This window comes from Ictidomys tridecemlineatus, unplaced genomic scaffold (genome assembly GCF_052094955.1).
Source record: "Ictidomys tridecemlineatus isolate mIctTri1 unplaced genomic scaffold, mIctTri1.hap1 Scaffold_75, whole genome shotgun sequence".
NCBI lineage: Eukaryota > Metazoa > Chordata > Mammalia > Rodentia > Sciuridae > Ictidomys > Ictidomys tridecemlineatus.
The window spans coordinates 634,747-656,459 of NW_027525461.1; the positions used below are offsets into that span (position 1 = coordinate 634,747).

Below are 21,713 nucleotides of genomic sequence, written 5' to 3' on the forward strand. Positions count from 1 at the left end.
GCAAGAATTGAAGACTTTCTATACTTTGTACTATATTATTAAATATAGAATCAATTTTTAAAATTTATAATAGGTATGTAAGATATAAAGAATAATGATATTACAAACATCAAAAGATTCATCAAGTAATTTAAGAAAAAAAGAACACTATCACTGATTCCAAAGTACCTATGCTCCCACCATGATTTATTTTGTATACTTCTGAAGTTTACATAAATGAAAGGTTTGTGGACGTATGATTATATAAAACATCTTTTCCATTTTATATTATGTCCCTAAGATTCATACATGTTCAACTATAGTGGTAATTGGTTCATTTTTTATTTGTTTAAATATAATGTACAGTAAAATTCCTCACTTCCTTAAGATGTAACTGATAAAATATCTCATCAGAAAAATGTTGGTTAAAACTCCAAGCTCTTTGATATGGTTAGATTTGCTATTATGCTTAAGAAAATTATGTTGCTAGAGAAAGCAATCAGAAACTGATGAACCTAGGACACTAACTCAAACAATTCTAAGTAACTTCCAAGTAACTTTCCCTACTACCAGTCCATTTAGACCTGCAGAAAGACAGGAAATGTACCTTTGGAAGGAAAAAAATCTAATTTCATTTAGAAATATGAATACAAATCTCATTAGTATTATTCCTAAAAAGACTTCATTAGGAATTATTAATCTCAGTGACTTCTATTGCCTATTCATCAAATATCATGAAGTTTATATACATGCCATGTGCTATTCTTGGTGCCAACAGTAAAACAGTGAGTGAACAATAAAGATATAGTCTCTCATCTTACTGAGATTATACTCTAATTGGTCAATAACCTCACTACCCATAAACATCTATGATCCTGCTGGAGGTGAACCAAAGAGAAAGGAGAAAATGGTGAATTTGAAACAATTCAAAGAATAAAAGTCAACCAAAAGCACTTATAAGTCAAGAAACAGTATTTCTCAAGTTTAAATAAAATTATATTCAAGTGCCAGGACCTTTGCCAGGCCAAATCATCCTCTAAGAATATGTTACGGCTGGCTTTTCTACTCCCAACAGGTGTTCGGGGTTCACTGGGATCAAGTACAGACACAGAGCAAGCAGAATCTGAAAGAGCATTCAAATCTTTCCCAATGAAATTACTGTCTGTGGAATGAGCATAACTTAAGGCTATTTTTCTACAATAGGTGCAAGCTCGAAGGTCTCCTGGGAGGAAAAAAAAAAGAGAGAGAGAGAGAAAAAAACAGGAAAATGCATAAAAATAGCAATACTATATTATTTAAAATATTTTAAATCCTTCGGTTAACAGATAATCTAATAACAGGGAAATGTCTTCAAGTCTTAAAAGACTACTCCCCCAAAATTTTTTTTAAATATTTATTTTTTAGGTGTAGATGGACACAACACAATGTCTTTATTTTTTTATGTGGTGCTGAGGATCAAACCCGGGTCCTGCCCGTGCGAGCTGAGCCCTCTACCACTGAGCCATAATCCCAACCTCCCAAATGTTTTTAAGAAGTAAAATACTTCAGCTGGCTCTGTTAAATATTTTAAGAATCATCACTATAATAAGTTTATCCAGGGGCTGGGGTTATGGCTCAGTGGAAGAGAACCTGCCTCGCACATGTGAGGCACTGGGTTCAATCCTCAGCACCACATAAAAAAATAAATAAATAAACAAAATGAAGATATTATGTCCATCTATAACAAAAAGTACTTTAAAAATAAAATAAAGAAAAAAAGAAATTTATCCAAGTGTCCAAATTACTTCAAATATTTATAACAAGGTAAGAAAATTTGACCCAATAATACTGGAAAACTCTGTTTGTAAGATATCATTTCAAAATTGTAAAAATGAAATAAGGGATCTATCAAAGGTAGGAATTTCAAGAAGAAAAAAATTCAATACAGTAAATAAACCAATGTAAATGTAAACAACAAAATTTCCCTAGGCAACAAGTGAGGAAATTAAAGTTTCTATTATGAAGCCCTGAAGAGTGGCCTCTAGAAGAGTACACAATTTTGAAATAAACTAATAAAATGGCCTAAACTTTGCTGAAATTCTTATAACGAAAAGTTAAAATAGAAATGAAATGTACTTGGGAGAACAAACAAGATTACTTAATACTTCTAATTTTTTTTTTTTTTTAGGATGTAGTCCTGCCCAAAAATAAGTGTTAATTTCTACCTTGTTTTTCTAAAACATTGTTTTGTGATTCCGTAACAATTTGGTGTATTAAAAATGGAGGTGAAATAGTCATATGCCACATAATGTTTTGGTTAACAAGATCACATAATACAATAATTGTCACATAATGGAGCCGAAAAACTCCATTTTGTTCCCCCCACCTGCAGTACTTCGGATCAAACCCAGGGCCTCACACTTCTGAGGCAAGAATACTACCACTTATCTGTAGCTCTGGCCCTTGAAAAATTCTTATCACCTGGTGATGTTGTAGCCATCATAATGTTGTAGGGCAACACATTTCTAATGTTTGTGATGCTGTTATAAATAAATCTACTACTGTGTAGATCTTATAAAAGCATAGCACATACAATTACATATATTACATAAAAGTTGATAATGATGATAAATGACTATGTCACTGACTTATGTCGTTATGATTCTACACTTTTTATCATTATTTTAGAATGAACAACCTTTTATTTATAAAAAAAATTACCATAAAACAGTATACCATGGGGCTGAGGATGTGGCTCAAGCGGTAGCGCGCTCGCCTGGCTTGCATGCGGCCCGGGTTCGATCCTCAGCACTACATACCAACAAAGATGTTGTGTCCGCCGAGAACTAAAAAAAAATAAATAAATATTAAAAATTCTCTCTCTCTCTCCTCTCCCACTCTCTCTTTAAAAAAACAAACAAACAAACAAAAAAAAAAAAAAAAACGTATACCTTGTTGGATCAGTAGCAGTCTCTCAATTGTTCAAAATACTATGTTGATACTCAGAAGGCTAGATAGAAGGTACACCTGAGGCCAGAAGTTCAAAACCAGCCTGGGCAACTGCAAAAACCCCACAAACCCAATCCACCCTACCAAAAAAAAAAAGGCCATAGGGATCTATTAACCAGCACCATCCAGGTTGGTTTAAGTATATTCCATAATGTTCACACAAAGATAAACTCACCTAAGTGATGCACTTCTCAGAACTTACCCATCATTAAGCAACACAAGACTATATTTAACTTTACATGTAATTTAACAATTCAACCTTAATTATTTATTACCACTACTACTAAAAATCTGAAGTGACAGAAAAGATTTCCAAAAGTTCACTGTACTGCTTTTGCCATAATTTCATCAACTATAATAATACCTCTGTTTTATTTTAAAACTACTATAATACTTAATTTTATTAAACTATACATGTATCTTAGTCAAAATAAAATGTCAGTTGTTGATATACTAATTTCTGTCACCACAATTTAAAAGATAAAATCTATTAAAACTATTAAGAAAAATAGATCTGCATCCACTTCAATCAGGACCCCAGAAAACAGTAACAACAAAGTGAACACCAGTCTAGGATAATCAAAGCACTAGGATAATTACCATCAACTGACCAAGGCAGAATTTCAGTGAGGATGTGAAATTACTTCCTTCCTGAAAGACCTACAGTTTACCATTACAAAAGCAGGTTTGTTTCTTACACTATTAAAGGAAATCTCCCTGAACCAGTCAGCTCTCAAAACTAAAGTTATCAAACCAATAGACAGTCAAGCCTGACCAGGAAAGTTTCATTTCATTAGAACATTCATCAGCAAAGGCCACTACACATATAAGTGTATTATATGATGGAAAAATAAAGGCTGATGAGACACAGTCCTGCCACCAGAGAACTCACAGTATACTGGAGATGATGGACATATATAATTTAAAATGCTGCATGATGAATGCATAGATATTACTTTTACTATTACCATAATAATTGCTTAATATTCATGGATCCTTTGATATGTGCCAGACATTGTTCTAGGTATTCTACATTTATTCAGCGTCTCAATGTGCAATTGTGCACTAAATATATTATTCCCATTTGTGATGGTTAATCTCGGGTCAACTTGGCTAGACAAGGGGTTTGGTCAAGTAATCTAAACAGTTATCTTGGGTTGAGGGGTGCAGGGAGTATGATTAATATTTACAAATACTGAAGTAAAGCAAATTATTCTCCATAAGGTAGTGAGTCTCATCCAATCAGTTAAAGGTCTGAGGAGGTAAGACTAACGTTTCCAGAATAAAAAGAAAATACTGCAAGGCAGAAATCCTATAGAAGTTTTCAGCCTGCTAGCCTCCTTGAGAATTTCAGACTTGCCAGCCCTTCACAATCATTAAATCACTTGAGCCAATTCCTTAAAATACAGATAAACTTCTCTCACTCATTTGCTCAGTGTGTGTGTATAACTCCATTCATTCTGTTTCTTTAAAGAATTCTCACTAATGCAGATTTTGGTACTGTTATGTTTGAATATGAGATGTCCCTCAAAAGCTCCTGTAATAATGCAGTAATAAGGTGAAATGACTGGATTGTGAGAGCTGTAACCTGATCAGTCTAGCCTAGTTTAAATGGACCTCCTGGTAACTGTAGGTAACTTGTATGTGGCTGAAGGAGGTGGGTCATTAGGTTCATGTCTTTCCTCTCTGCTTCCTGACCCCACCATGAACTAAGCAGCTTTCCTTCACCACTCTCTTCTGCCATGAAGCTCCATCTCATCTCAGGCCCAGAGCAGTGGACTCAATTGACCATGGATTAAACTTCTGGAACCAGGAGCCAAAATAAACTTTCCCTCCTCTATATTGTTTTGTCAGGTATTTTTTGTCACCAGACACACAAACATAACTAAAACTGGTAAAAAGAATGGTTCCAAAGGAAAAGAATTTTAAGGATAAGGTTCCTGAATGGGCTTTCATGTTTCTAGAACTGGTTCTCTGATTGGACTGAAAGGCACTAATGATTTTATTTCTAACAGCAAAGAGAATATTGATAATCTATGGTGTGCTTAGCAATACAAACATGCAAAATATCACCTATGTATGGATACTCCTAATCAAATACTTATAAGAAGCAAGATTATGAGTTACTATGTATTTAATCTTTGAACATTTTTGTCAAACTAATAAGTATATTAAGATAAACTTATTGTTCCTAATTGCACTACACAAAGTAGAGAAATAAAATAATAACCTCAGGATTCAAATTCCCAGTTCAAGAACTGAACTAATTAAAAATTTCTGTCTTCCCTGAAAGAATCCCTTATCTCCTATGGCCTCAGTGCTAAGATTGCTGAATATCTAACCAATTCTCAAAATACAAGTGGCTGAATTAATATACATAACAACAAAGGCAAAGACAGGAGTGATGGATCTGTTCACAAGCCAAAGAACATGAAGAACTACCAGCAACCACCGGAAAATAGGAGAGAAGCCTGGATGAATTCTCCCTTGGAGCCTCCAGAAGGAAGTAAGACTGCCAACACTTTGACTCCAAGCTTTTGGCCCCCAGAAATGCAGAAATGGGAGAACAAATTTCAGTTGTTTAAAAAAAAATACCAAACCCATAACTTCAACTATCAATCTTGCAGTATGTCTGCTAATAAAGTGAGGACACTGATTAGAAAAAAATAGGATCCTGAAAATTAGAATGAAGATATATGGGAAAAGCCAAAAGAAGCTAAGGATATTAAACCCGCAAATCTGAACCTCCTGTCAGAAGTAGCCTTTCCAAGTCATCCGAAATTAACTCTGCTTTGCTTCAGGAATTTGTAATGCCCTCCCTCGAGTTAGGTGCCTTGCAAGACACTTCTAATTCCCCTCAAGATCTTTTCCTAGTACTTCCATCCCATAGTCAAGTCCTGTCAGGTCTTAAAGGTAAGGTACAAAGTAAGACCAATGTGGATGTATGTGGTATACCGAAGAACCACATGACTATTCCAATTAATATAGACAAAAACCCAAGGAATGTGTGAGATGGCTACTGAGGGTATAGGATAAGAGTGGATAGAAAATTGGCTCAAGTTGAATTTACTGATATGGGTCCACTAAATAGAGATTCCAGATTTAATCTTGCAGCTTGAGAAGTTAAAAAAAGCTCTTAAGTCTATTTAGTTGACTGGCTAAAAAATATGAATCTTTAAAAGGTGGCTTATATTAAAAATGAAGATAAAATGCCTGAACTTCCCTAATATACTACAGAGCAAGGAATACATGAGCTTAGGAAACAGGAATGAGTCAATTTTGCACATACATAACCACACTCCCTCTCTCTTATTATGTGATGCTCTGCATGACCTTTGGGCTCCGCTAGCAAGAAAGACATCACCAGAGGAGTACCCTAGACCTTGTACCTCTACAATCAACAAAAACAGGTATTTGTGTTTTTTTTTTCCTGATGCCAATTATGAAACAGGGATTGGTATGTACTGGTTTGGCTAACATAGACAAACCTGCAGAGGAACTCAGTACAGCTCAATTCATTGTTCAACAGCTACTGGGTTTAATTTGGTCAAGATACTCATAATATGGAAGCAGAAGCTTCTCATACCTGTTGTATTTGGAGCTATCACCAGGAACTAAAAGCTAAAGTAAACAAAAGACTTTCTTCCTGATAACTTGAATAATCTGGATGTGGACAAAACCACTGGGACCTAGTTATGATTTGATTATTTATAAAGTAATGCTAATTGTGCTAATACTTGGAAAGCATAAAAAATCTAATTGTAAGTGATAGTAGTGTTTGATTTGACAGAAAACTAAAGTAAACTTTTAATAATAGTCTCTCTTTACATATGACTTAAGGAATTTATCTATGGATATTAGTAACCTTTTTCTATGATTTGCCCATAATAAATCATACTTGGTCACACACATAAAATAGAGTGGATTTGCCATATAAAACCTGCTCCCTTATCCCTGAAAGATATACCTTTCAGCACAACCATGAAACATAAATTTGTGAGGGGAGACTCAGAATCCCTGAAGGGCTCTGGCTGCTATTGCTTTTCTTTTTAGATAAGAAATTACTGCTACCACTGAACCAGGAAAACCAAATGCAATTGGGATAACTGGATCCTCAGGTATCAGGGGCCAAAGGGATTTATGGCCTTTGAATACTGTGACTATACAATTAAAGCAAGGAAACAGTCAACTTTTTCAGGGATTACCAGCACTAACTCTAAACTGAAACTAATTCCAAGGACTCAAACATCACTGTTGTTCACCAGTCACAGCAGAGGCTTAGGGAGGCATGGCAACTGATGGGAGTTTTAGCTCAGGTACATGTGACAGTGAGTTTAGTGGGTCCCCAAAGCCCATTCTGTGGTTATTTCATCAGTTCTAGAATATATAATTGATATAGACATATTCAGCAACTGGTAAAATCTATACATTGATTCCTTAACCTCTATTATGGTGCTTCTGGCCTCCAGAACTGTAAGACAATAAATTTCTATTGTTCTAAGCCACTCAGCCTGTACTTTGTTATGGTAGTCCTAAGAGACTAAAATGCCAGCCAGGCATGGAACACACACCTAAAATCCCAGTGACACAGGAGGCTGAGGTAGGATGATCACAAGTTCAAGGCCAGCCTCAGCAATTCAGCAAGTCCCTCTTTCAAAATTAAAAAAAAAAAAGACCAGGGATCTAGCTCAGTGGTTAAGTGCCTCAATAAAAAGGAAAGAAATCAATCCTAACCGTATGAGATAGATTTTATCCTAAGGGTAATGGTAGCTCTGAAAAGGTATTTATACTAAGCATACTAAGCAGGGAAATAACCTGACATGATCAATTGGCATTCTACAAATACTGACTTGAATATGAAAAATGAATTCAAGATAGGGAAAAACTAGGAGTAAGAAAATCTCTTAAAAGCTCTAGTCAATCTGGATGAAAGATAATGAACTCTGTAGCAATTTTAGTTTCTTTTTCTTTCAAGTGAATGAAAGCAAAAGGAAAATCTATACAATAACAAAAATAACATGAGAGAAGTCAAGAGCATTTTCTTGAGTAATTTTGGTCCACCTTTCACTCCAAATCACTCCATAAATCCACACACCATTGTCAGCTTTCTTCTATTTCAACAAATAACTTGAATTTTCAGTATTGCTAAAATTTGACCATGTTCCTTATGGAAGAATAAGAGTAAGATACAATTTGCCAAAACATAGTGTCATATAAGTCAAGAAAAAACTTTAAAAATAAGAACTCTCATAATAATATAAATTAGAAATCTACTCTAACCATCTTGTCTGATAACTTTTAACATCCCTAGAGCTTTCTGCTAGTATCTATGATACACTGTCTTTTATTCTAGTTATTTTTTAACTTTCCATCTACTTTATCACTTGACTGTGAAGCGCTGTCGCCCTCACTATTGCATCCCCATGCCTTACACACAAGGCCCAAAATAAAAATTGGCTTATTGTTGGTCCTGTATTATAATTATTTTATACTTATGACCTTTAAAAAATTGTAATACTGTCAATAAAATGCATTTACCTGTATAGCCCATAAATTTTCCAGGGATTTCTTGATTACAGCAATGACTGCAGAAAATCTGCCCACATAGTCGGCAATGGTGTCTAAAGGTTGTGAATTTTTCACTACAGTCATAGCACTCTTTACATTGGCTATCTGGCATCCAGTATTGCTTCAGGTCACTATCCTATAACAATAAAAATGTGTGAAGACTTCTTGAAAATACTGATTTTTATATTGTAATGGCAAATAAAATCATTGATGATTTTTTTTTACAGAAATGAGAAGTTAATTCTAAAATTCATAAGAAATTCAAAAGACCAAAATGACCAAGAACAATCCTGAAGAATAAAACAGGATTTACATTATCATCCTTCAAGACTTATTCAAAAGCTATATAATTTTAAATAGTACTGGTGCAAGGACAAAAAAAATGGAGATATGGAACAGAAAAAAGTAGCTTAGCATACACCAATGTGTACATGATTTTTGTGATAAGATTTACAGCACAATCAATGACAGATGGTCTTTCAAAAACTATGGTGCTATCCTCATGTCCATTATATCCAAATAGACATGAAAATAAAAGGAAACTTGACCCTATTTATTCACACAAATAATAAAGCTTCTTAAAAAGAATCATAGGGGTACATCTACAGATCCTGGCCTGAAACTAGCCTTAAAAGGAGAAAAAAACACTAGCCTTAAAAGGAGAAAAAAAACTGATACAATAAACCACATTAAAGTTAAGAACTTAGGTTAAAAAATTGTGATTTTCACAACTGAAATAAATAATAAATATACTATAATTTTATTCTTTATTTTTGGTACCAGGGATTGAACCCAGGGGCACTCAACCTCTGAACCACATCCCCAGCCCATTCTTATATTTCATTTAGAGATAGAGTCTCACTAAGTTGCTGAGGCTGGCTTTGAACTCAAGATTCTCCTGCCTCAGCCTCCCAAGCCTCTGGTATTACAGGTCTGAACCACCACACCCAGCTTAACAAATACATTTTCTTTCAAGTCATATTATGTCATTTTTCAGTGGGAATGGTACGATCCCAAAAAGTATGTAAGAAGAAATCTTCTAAAGCACTAATTATTACCTGGCTTTTTCCCTCCATGATTTCTTTGAGACGTTTTAATACTGTGCTGAGGCTTCGAAGCTGAACAGCTGTACGAGGATCATGACCTCCAAAGGTAGGTTCTGCTTTCCTTCTTGTATCTGAGTCATATTAAAAAAAGAGAGAGAGAGCAACAAAGGCAATCTTGTTAACGGTTCATTGTGTCTATATAAAACACTGCATCTATGTGATGTGAAGTGCTTTTATTTCTTGTATTCTCCCAACCAGTGACATAGGTTGAGAGTTAAGGGTGGTCTTTATAAGGGTAACAGACTGTTGAAAGTATTTCTTATTGCCATGTAAAATACTATTTCACAAGCAAGTAAGAGCTATCTAAGACAAGAACTATCTGAGCTGATGGTTTGGAGGCCTAAAACAGCAGCATCATATACATGGTCAGAATTCAGTAATGATTTCTTTTGCTCTTTGGTCCCAACCTATAATAAATACCTGCTGGACATTTAACAGAAGAAAAAGCAACTCCAGAGGATTAAACACTAGCCATAAAAGGAGCAAAAAAAAAAAAAAAAACTGATAAAATAAACCACATTAAAGTTAAGAATTTAGGTTAAAAAAATGTGGTTAATTTAGCTTAGTCTCTATAGTCAAATAGGTAAGCAATAGGATCAAATGGTTCACTTCTGGGGCTAATCATCAAAAAGAAATAACTCACCCCTAAAAATTCTGATAGAGGGCTGGGGTTGTGGCTCATCGGTAGAGCACTCGCCTAGCATGTTTGATCCTCAGCACCACATAAAAATAAATAAAACAAAGGTATTGTGTCTAGCTACAACTAAAAAATAAATATATTTTTAAAAAAAGATTTTGATAGAATTCAAAACATCCAAGAGGGTAGATTTGACCATGATAAGATCTGACAAATGTCCAAGCATATTATAACTGCCAGAGAATTGCTAATACTCTGGTCCTCTCCTTCTATATTGTACCCAACCCAACCATGTAGTTCCAAACTGAAAGGGTCAGGTATTTTGGTCATAGTGACAAAAAGTTAAGACACTCCAGCTGTTTCAAAACCTAAGGGTGAACAGGAGGTGATCTAACAAAAAGATGAGTTATCTGACTATGGACTGACACCTCTGTAACCATGAACCCAAAATAAACTTTTCTTACAAGTTGTTCCTGTCAGGTATTTTGGTCATAGTGACAAAAAGTTAAGACACTCCAGCTGTTTCACTTGAAATGGCAATGCTAAACATAAATCTATCTATAATAAAACAAGCCCAGATTCTAGCTTTGTAACCAGAATGGCAGATGCCCACCAAAAGTGCCACTAGTAGGTAACTGTATTTTTCTTGTGGACCAAAACTACTGCAATTTATATTCCTGGATTAGTGTTATGGTTTTGATATGAGGTGTTCCTGAAAAACTCAAATTAGTTAACGCACGAATATTCAGAGATGAAATGTTTAGGCTATGGACACTATAATCTTATCAGTGAATCAATCCATTTAATGGATTAATAATCTGAATGGATTACTGGGTGGTAATTACAGGCAGCTGGGACATGACTGGAAGAAGGAGGCCAGTAGGGGTATATCCTTAGGCCTTATATTTTGTTCCTAGCTACTCACTCTCTCTACTTCCTAACTGCCAAGAGCTGAGCAGCTTTCCTCTACCATGTCCTTCTATTCTAACATTCTGCCTTGCCTCAGGCCCAGTGTAATGGAGTTGGCTGACTATGGAGTGAAACCTCTGAAACCATGAACCCAAAATAAACTTTTCTTAAAAGTTGTTCCTATCAGGTATTTTGGTCATAGCGACAAAAAGTTAAGACACTCCAGCTGTTTCAAACTCTAAGGGTGAATAGGAGGTGATCTGACAAAAAAGATGAACATCCAATTAGCTTAAACACTCTAGTCTAATAACCCATGGAGCTCCCACTAACCTAAACAGACTGCAGTTGTTTCTAAGGTTTCAAGTATCCACAGGCAACTGCAGTCTAAAAATTTTTAACATTTGTCTCATTCTTTCAAGAGAAAGAGACAACAATCACATAATTTTTAATATATTTATTGTCATAGTTATTTTTTTACTCTCTTTCTATGCCTAATTTACAAGTTAAACTTTATCACAGATGTGTACATATGGGGATAAAAAACATAGGGTCTGGTACTATCTGTGGTTTCAAGCCTCTACTGGTACAGAAAAGAAGGGAGGTTTAGAGTATATCCCTGCAGGTAACGGGAACTACTATAAAATGGAAAATCTGGGGCTGGGGTTGTAGCTCAGTGGTAAAGCACTTGCCTAGCATGCATCAGACACTGAGCTCGATTCTGAGCACCACAAACAGATAAATAAAATAAAGGTCCATCAACAACAACAACAACAAAATAATAATAATTTAAAAAATAAAATGGAAAATCTGCCTCAAACTCACTATTTGCCAGATTTATATTAGGTGTGCTTTGTTTTAGTTGGGTGGAAAATAAAAGATTACAAAGAAATGAGAGGTTGATATCTAAATCCAAATTTACAAAGAATTATCTAAAACAATTTAATGAAATAATCACTGTATCTAAACTGCACTTATTTTTAAACACTTCGAAAACTTTTTATCTTAATTTAGCATTAGTAATACCTCAGAGGTGGTACTAAAATGTAAGTATTAGAACGACCAAATTATTCTTGAGTCTCAAAATATAAAGCAACTATCCATGAATTATAAGTTAAAAAAGGAGACAAAGCTGTGAGAATTACAATGGCAATGCTCCGCATACTGGCAATAACAAACTGTGAAGCCCCTTGCATTTAGCTACTTTGAAATACAAGTTTGCACCCCACAAAGGACACAGGCCAAGAGCAAGTGGAAGCCCAGCAATGGAGTTGAAGAATTCTGCAGCCAGAGGCATGCACATCACATTTCACTAGCACCCAAATACAGACACAGAATTCATTCACAAGACTGAAACTAACCATTCTCCTGGGGATGCTGCAAATTGTTCTCTGCTGAAACTCAAGCAAGTAATTAATCAAATCAAAAAGCAGCCAAGAGGTCTGTTGTTTGCCTAAATCAAAGTTTTGTGACATGTTTAAGAGCTTTTATTCAGATATCAACAAATTCTTTCATAATTAAGTAATAGTTTTATTTATTCTGGAGAGTACCTGACTATTCCAAACAACAAGAAAGTTAAGTCAATAAATAACTTGGGAAACAATGACTGTGGGAAAAATCTTAAAAGAATGAAATAAGAACACTGTTTTACCTAACACTGAAGAGCGTTGCTGAAGTTCCTCATTAAGCTGTTTTTTATAAGGAACAGGTGACCTCAACTGATTGTGTCCTTGAAGGGAGCTGAGGGCTGGACCAACTTCCACTGGGAGAAGGGTGCTCTTCTTGGCTCTCTTCTCCTCTCTCTGTAGAGCAAAAGAAAGGTTGACATTATTTGAAAAATTGAGACACAAGAATTCAGCAAAGAGAAAACGGCAAAGAGAAAACATGAAATTTTCCAGACAACTATATTATATATATACATACATACACACACACATAGATATATACATACTTTATATATATATATATATATATATATATATATATATATATATATATATGTATGTATATATTACATGCATAATTTAAAATTAGGCTTTTGGATTTTTTTAAAAGAAAGAAATCCAAAGAATAGAGCAAAATTATAAGCCAATAATCACACCCTTGGTCTATGTGATTTTCTGTTTTACTTTTCATTTGAAATTTGAGGAAACAGAATGCAAGCTTTTTACACAAAGGCCCAGAATTTTTGCTGTTTATGGAAGAGATTCCTTGTACTATTGAAACAGCACCCAATATAGTAGCTGCTCAATAAACGTTTACTAAATAGAGTATTATCTTATAAAAAGTCTACATAACATAATATCTTAGATGGAATCTTATAACAATAAAAGGACATTATGTAAAAATTTTAAAACTCTGAATAAAATACATACAGTAGTTAGTGAAAATTGTAAAATCTTTACATTAGTGCAGTAATACTGAGAGTATAGTAATACTAACCTAAGATGTTAATAATGGCAGAAACTGAATGTAGGGGTAAACTAAGTGCTCTGCATTATCTTTCCAATTTTTCTATAAATCTAATAAAACTGTTTTACAAATTAAAGCTTATTTTTTAAAAATTATCATCTTAAAAATGTACCAAGTTTTTACAGTACTTTAAACCTAACCATTAATAAACTTAATTAGAACTATCAAAATTTCTACTGAGGGGCTGGGGTTGTGGCTCAGTGATAAAGTGTTTGCCTCGCATGTGTGAGGCACTGGGTTCAATCCTCAGCACTACATAAAAACAAGTTAAACAAAATAAAGGTTTTGTATTCACCTACAACTAAAAACAATATTTAAAAAAAATTCTACCTAGTCTGGGATCAATGGCACACATTTTTAATCCCAGCAGCTCAGGAGGCTGACACAGGAAGATCACAAGTTCAAAGCCAGCCTCAGGAAATTAGTGACACTGTAAGCAACTCAGCAAGACAAGCTCTTGCCCTGTCTTTAAATAAAATATAAAACAGGGCTGGGGATGTGTTCAGTGGTTAAGCACCCCTGGGTTCAACAGTACCCCCCCCGAAAAAAAAAGAAATCTAGCTTTTTCTTCTTAAGCAGAAAAATCTGGTGATATATGAATAAAGCACCTTGTTAATATTTCACTTTCTCACAAAGATACAACATGAAAGGTGAATAAGGGAACTATAAAGAATCAAAACTGTAAGTTTTCTGATGCTTAAGAGTAAGTCTTACCTTTGTTAGATTGAAAAAGATTTACAAAAGAACTATATGCTGATTTAAAAGAAGGTTCATCCTGGTCAGGAGTCAAAGGTTTAAAGTGTGTAAGATGAGAAGGACTGGTAGGAGGTCGAGGCAAATCATTAGCAGAATCCAGTGTTGGGGAAGTCTTATCATCTGTGGCCATTTCATGAGTCTGCAAAAGAAAAAAAAAGTTACTGTTTCAGAAGCCAAAAGTTAATTTCAAACAATATGCATATATCTGGAAGATCCTATTCTATGAGAGTTTTTACCTATGAAAACCAAAGAGTCAGTGAATTTAGCTTAGCATACTCAAGTGAAGGTTTAAAAACACTGCTGTCTAAATCAAATCTCAACACCTAAAACTGATGGTCAACATAATTTCAAACATTACTATTAAAATCATTTTAAAATTTTTAAATTAAAAAATTTGCAGGTAAGGCATAAATGTGAGCAGGCAAAGAAGAAAAATATTTTCGTATCTGTAAAAATTTTGGGGAAAAAAAGGTACTTAATAGTTTTTTAAAGTTATAGGGGGAAACTAGTTTTATGCCAACATATAAATTCCTCCATCTTACTTATTTCAGCTTTTCCCTCTAAAAATATAACAAAAAATTATCTACCTAAAGAAAGGAAATCCTTTAATGACATTTCTATATAAACTCAACAATTAGCTCAAGTTACACCTTATTTGAATATTGACAACTATTCAAATCAATAAGCTATGCTCCATCATGTTTCCTCTCAGGAATATGAACTTGCTATTTTCCCCTTTAACCCTATATAAATATTAAGATAAATATCTTCCTAAAGGACTTTTTCCCCTAAATTACCAAAAAACATAATTCAGCCAAAGCAGTAAATCTCCACATCAGATTTTACCAAAAAAGCACCGATTTATATTTTGCTATTCGGAGTTATAGTTCAACCAGAAGAACCATGCATACCTCTAGTTAGTCATTAAAATGCTTTAGTTTCTAATATAATTTACATTTTTAAAAAGAGGACATTACACTCTTGTAAATGCTTTGCTTCTCTGAAATCATATGCACCATCTCATTTTATTTTTACAATCCTGGAAGGTACATAAAGCAGTCCTCATTACATTTTTATCTTCAAGGCAACCAAGGTACTCTGAATCTAAAATAACTTTCCTGGGGGGGAGGTCACAAAGATAGTTTGGAAACCTGCATCTTATCTCACCACAAAATTCTTTAGATTGAAATTATTTTTGTAGCTTTTCACAGACCTCCAAGTCTAGCCTATAAGCTATTTTCTAGCTACTCAAGACTACTCAAGACTTTGCTTTATTAATAATTTAATTGACTTATAATTAAAGCACAAATGAAAGCACTAACTTAAACAGAATTTTGGCAATAAATATTTATTAGAGGCTGGGGCAGGGAGGAAAAGAAAAAGAGTAAGGGGGGAAAGTGAGAGAAGAGGAGGAGGAACAAAAAAGGGAAAAGTCTTTAATATCATCTTCTATTGGGGAAAGTAGTTAATAATCCTTCCAAAGTATCATGACACTCCATATTCCAGCTTCAAGACTTAGAAAATAAGATGGTGACTGATTAAGTACAAACTCAAATTTTTGTTCTGTATTTTTAAAAGAGTACTAGAGATGAAGGACATGATGACAATAGCAACCTCAGACCTCAGAAAACAACCTATATTCTAATTTCACAAAAGTAATATCAGAAGCAGAGTTAAAAACCTGCATAAAAAGCCTCAGAATTACCTTGAATTACTTCTAAAGATCAACTAAACATGAAACTTTTTTTAGGTTTTAGAGATATGAAGATAAAAAATTACAATATTAACATATAGCAAGTATTGTCTCTACAACATAAATAAAATCACATGGAGTTATCAATAATAATTACATGATATTGGGATCCTGAAAAAACTACATTACAACTCTAATTTTTTGACAACTCAATAACTGCTTATTATAAAAACTAGGACTCCTTCCTGACAGGTAATTAGAAGTATTTATCTACTTACTCAAAGACCTCTGATGTATCACCAGCACTCCACCTCTTTCCATTTCAAGGTTAGTGTAGTATATGCATATTACCTTGTTAGTAAAGCTAATCAGTAGGCTATGGGGTATTAAACATAAGAAATAAGTTGCTCTATCAGCCAATATAAAAATTTTAGTTAGAATATCCAAGTATCAGCCTAGTTATCTCTAAGTAGTTTTTTTAAAAAAATACTCAAATTTTATCTAATAATGCAGGACAGTTTAATACTAGTAGTGTTGGCTTCCACCAACAAAGAGTTTTGTTGTTGTTGTTGTTGAATTTTTGCCAACAAAAATACTAAAGGAATACCAAAACTGATCCATATTACTCTTTCCAGAAAGAAAGAGGCAGTTCCCAGGAAATTAGTCTTGCCTCTCAGAGGAGTCAACCTGCCCAAACTCAAGAAAAAGAAAACTAAGAATATTTTTTGTAAGAATGACAGAGTAGGACCTTTTGGAGAGGCAGAAAACGAGATTCAAATAAATCCGAAATAAAATACTGCAAATATGCCAAAATACTATCTGTATTGTTATTGTACTAATTTTTACTAAATGAATGCACAGAATTAACATCTTAATAATTTAACGTATTATACACAGATACACAGAAATAACCGATTCTGCTTGATACAGAATTCTAGCATTTTTCATATTTCTTGAATGTCTTAATAACAACAAACTCTAAACTAGGCAGAAGACCCCATATTCCTAAAAGTATCCACCCACTTCATTCTCATCCTCTTGCTGAGAACATTCTTTAAGAAAGGGAAGTACTAATTTGGAAACCAAGTCTCCCCAAAACACTTTGAGTTGAAATAAAATCGCCTTTAATAGCAGAAACAAGCTTTTAAGGAGATATACGCATATTTGAAAGCCCAATGTTGTTACCAGTTCTGTAGCTTATGAACTTTCTTTTCCAGCCTAATGATGTACCTCTGACACATGGACCAGAGCTCGTCCACTCAAAGGGAAGAGGAGTGGGCATTCCTTCTCCTAAATAAGTTTGGGCATGAGGGTTAAAAGAGGTGCAAGGGAACTTCAAATGTTTCAAGGAACCCTCTTCAAGAAGGGCCCTACGCGGCTCCCGTTTCACTCGCCAGACTCAGGGCAGCCTGGAATTAGGAAGACCAGCTAATGCTTGGGACAGGTTCTTGGCCTTTCCTGGCCCAGCCGCAGCCCAGCGAAGGAGCCCCATCTCTCGTCCTCACCTCAGCTTTCCCCCACCGCTCTGGCCCGCACAGCACCCAAGCCGGCCTTCTTCCCACTCTCAGCCCCAGCTGGCCACACCCCAGGCCTCTCCTTTATCTGGGCCTCCCGCCCCGGCCCCGCCGGCCTCCCTCCACCCCAACCCCAGCTTCACCCGGCTCAGGTGCAGGGAGGCCGCCCCGGAGCGCAGCGAAGGGTTACTTCAGTCGCTGGCTGTTGCAGCAGGAAGCGAAGATGCTTACAAGGCAGATGCGGCGTCTCTCTTCCCCCCCAAGGCTCCGCCCCCCTTCCTCCTCCCCACCAATCCGCAATCTTTCCTGGGGGCCGACTCCGCCCCCTCCTCCCCGCCCGCACGACGTTCCGATCAGAAGCTCAGGCAGAAAGAGTCCAGCCCAGAGAGTGTCGTCTTGGACCACTTGGCCAAAGCTAGGCCTCCTCCGCCTTTTTTGAGGAAGCCAGGATCACGGCGCGTGTGAGTGTCACGCGTGTGGGTCACCGGATGCGTGCTTGGTGTCCTGGGCACCGGATGGGTGCTGGCTGGGCCGCGGTTACCGTCTGTGTTCGACACTGTGAGCACTCTTAATGGGTTACAGTGCTCGGCGTTCTCGTGACCCGGACTTTGACTTGTGTAGCGCTGATCAGTGGGTGAGAGCGAAGACGCCTGTGTCAGACTTGCAGGACTCCGACCATAGCTAGGCATATTCCCCTAGATAAATTGCTAACTTCTTCAGGCGTCAGACCTCTGGTGTGTAAAACGGAGTTAATAACAGCAGTACCCACTTCACATACTTTTTTTTTAAGATTACGTAAAACAGTTCATGAAAAGCGGTTGGCAGAGTGCCTGACCCAGAGTTAGTGATGTTGGCTCTAAGCTTTTCATTCAGGTTTTGAGTTGCAGATGCTAAGGCTACCTGGATCCTCACTTTGATTCGGTAGAAAACATACCAAAACCTGCTGACTGAAATTGTGGGGCTTGGCAGAGGAGCACAGAAACGAAAGAAATATAAAGGGAGGTTCTATTTTAATTCAATTCTGGGGATTCTTTTCCTCAGAGAGTTTTGGCAAATCCTCATTCAAGCTTTCTTTGAGATGATCTTTTCATCTGCTAGAGAGTACCACAGAAATCTGTCCTAGTACAAAACCTGGTCACTACCCTCAACTGGGCCCTTCAGCAATCATTCTAGAGAGTGTATTCAGCTTCCCCTTCTTCCCCTTGTCATTCTTCATTACTGCGGTGCCAAACACACACACACACACACACACACACACACACACACACACACATATCACCTTGACTAGCATTCTCTAGAGAATCTTATCTAACCAAGTGAAAAAGCCAAGGTTACTTTGGGTGCAATCCTTAACAACCTAACCTCCCCTGCCACAGCTTTTTCCTGCATCCACATATCCACTTCTACCCTGGCCTACCTGGATCCCTCCTCTCTGGTAGAGAGAGGTCTGCTCTTTCCCAGTTCAATCCTCCTGGCACCCAATCTACTCTCCTGTTCCTGGTATCTTGCACTGTATCTTCAACGAATCTTTTCCCAGTGACTCTTTGTTCTCAGCCTATGAACATGCTCAAGTCTCTGCCTTCTAGGAAGAAAAACAAAAACAAAAAAACCTTTCTTAAATCAGTCCACCATATATTAATATTTCATAAACCTAAAATAAAGTACAAAATAGACCCAGAGAGCATATGAATAAAGTAGTCATACTAGACAAGAACACCTTAATGTATATAGAAACTCCATGTATGATTAAAAAAATAATAATAAAACATCTATTCAACAAACTATTTTTCCCCAGCATAGGGGTGCTTTACCGCTGAGCTACATCCCCAGTCTTTTAATGTTTTTTTAATTCTGAGATAGGAGCTCACTAAGTTGCCTAGGCTGGACTCATTTTCCATCCTTCCACCTCAGCCTCCCAAATACTTAGAATTCTAGGCATGTGCCTCCAGACCCTGTAACAAACATTTTTGAGTCACCAACAATGTGTGTTGTTAAGTAGGCACTACTCTAGGGAGCAAACTATGAACATGATTATAGTCCATGTCCTCAATAAGTTTTTCAGTCCAATATCTGTATTCACTTACAGTATAATCTGTGGGGAAAAAAGATGAAAAACTGGTTACCATTTGGTGGTGGGGAGAGAAATCAGTTTAGATTCTGACCTCATACTAAACATCCAAAGTCATTCCAGATGAATTTTATCTGTAGAGAGATGATTTGTGTAAATATCCTCCCAGAAAACTCATCCGAGCCTACATTTATAATTCTTGCTAAATTGACTATTGTTATAGTACTATATTTATATTTCTCCCATATATTAGTTGCATTTTGCTGAAAATAGCTTTTTCTTTATATTGATTACTATCAATATGGATGCTAATCAATTTTCTGTGCCTGACTCATTCCACTTAATGTCCTCCAGGTTCATCTTTATTATCACAAAGATTTTTTAAGACTCACTGATATTCCATTATGCATATATACCACATTTTTTCTTTATCCATCCCTGCCTGATGAACACTTGGATTGATTTCAATTTGGGTCATTGTAAATCATGCTACAGTTAACATAGGAATGCAGATATATCTTTGATACACGGATTTCATACACCCAAAAGTGGGGTTGCTGAATCATATGGTAGTTCTATGTTAAATTTTTTGAAGTACTTCCATACTGTTTTCCATAATGAGTGTACTAATTTACATTCACATTAGTAATATGCAAGCTTCCCTTTTTTACTCATACTCTGCAATGCTTCTTATCTTTTGATAATAGTCATTCTAACAGGTGCGAGGTGGTATCTCTCACTGTGGTTATAATTTGTATTTTTTCTGATAGCTAGTTATATTGAGCATTTTTTAAAGATATTTTATTAGTTGTTGATGGCCCTTTATTTATTTTATGTGGTGCTGAGAATCAAACCTAGTGCCTCACACATGATAGGCAAGTGCTCTACCACTGAGCCACATCCCCAGCCCCGATATTGAGCATTTTTCATATCTATGGGCCATTTGTATGCTACTTTAGGAAAATTCTATTCACATACATTCCCCATTTTATAGTTGTGCTTTTCATTTTTTTATTATTAAGTTGTTTAAGTTCCTTGTATATTTTGGATAATAGCACCTTATCCGATGCAAGGTTGCAAATATCCTCTCATTCCGTAGCTTGTCTTTTTGTTCTGTTGATTGTTTGCCTAGCTTTGCAGAAGCATTTGGTTTCATGTGTTGCTCATTTGTCTATGTTGCTTTTGTTGCCTAAACTTTAGGGTCATAACCAAAAAAATTATTGCCCAGGCCAATGACATGGACCTTTTCCCATACATTTACTGCTAGTAGTTTTACATTTTCAGATGTTATATTTGGATATTTAATCCACTTGGCCTACTTTCATTCTTGTGCATATGGACCTCCAGTTTTCCCAATACCATTTATTGAAGACACTGCCCTTTTCCCATAGTGTGTTCTTGGCAACTTTCTGAATAACCCATTTACCATAAATAATACTAAACATCCAAAGTCATATATTTCTGGTCTACCTATTCTGTTCCATTGGTCTTGTGTCTGCTCCTTTGCCAGTATTATGCTGTTTTGTTACTGCAACTCTGTAGTGTATTTTGAAGTCAGGTAGTGTGAAGCTTCCAGTTTTGTTCTTTTTGCTCAAGATGACTGGCTATTCAGAGCCTTTACGGTTCCATGTTCCATACAAATTTTAGCATTGCTTTGCTTTTCTATTTTTGTTTTTTAAAAAAAGTCATCAAAATTTTGACTGATATAGATTGACTCTATAGAACACTTTAAGTAATATGCACATTTTAACAATATTAAAATCTTTTAATCCATGAACATGGAATGTCTTTCCATTTATTTGTGTCTTCTTTAATTTCTTTCATCAATGTTTTGTAGTTTTCAGTGTGCAGGCCCTTAATCTTCTTAAGTAAATTCATTCCTAAGTATTTAATTTTCTGTAGCTGTCATAAATGAGACTATTTAAATTTTCTTTTCAGGAGGGTTTGTTGTTAGTAAATAGAAATGCTAATGATCATTGTATGTTGATGTATCCTACAATATTGTCAAATTTGTTCATAATTCCTA

At 35.7% G+C, this 21,713-nt stretch overlaps 1 pseudogene across 1 annotated transcript in view; it reads right to left on the reverse strand.

The window, feature by feature from the left end:
• LOC144374560 (1-phosphatidylinositol 3-phosphate 5-kinase-like) overlaps positions 1-17,885 on the reverse strand; it is a 30,157-nt pseudogene extending 12,272 nt beyond the window's left edge. The window contains exons 1-6 of the transcript XR_013433931.1: positions 17,763-17,885; positions 14,371-14,551; positions 12,836-12,986; positions 9,594-9,712; positions 8,506-8,671; positions 994-1,201 (exon numbers count right to left, since the gene is read on the reverse strand). The product of XR_013433931.1 is annotated as a 1-phosphatidylinositol 3-phosphate 5-kinase-like (transcript). The remainder of the gene's footprint in view (positions 1-993; positions 1,202-8,505; positions 8,672-9,593; positions 9,713-12,835; positions 12,987-14,370; positions 14,552-17,762) is intronic.
• Positions 17,886-21,713: the final 3,828 nt, after the last annotated feature.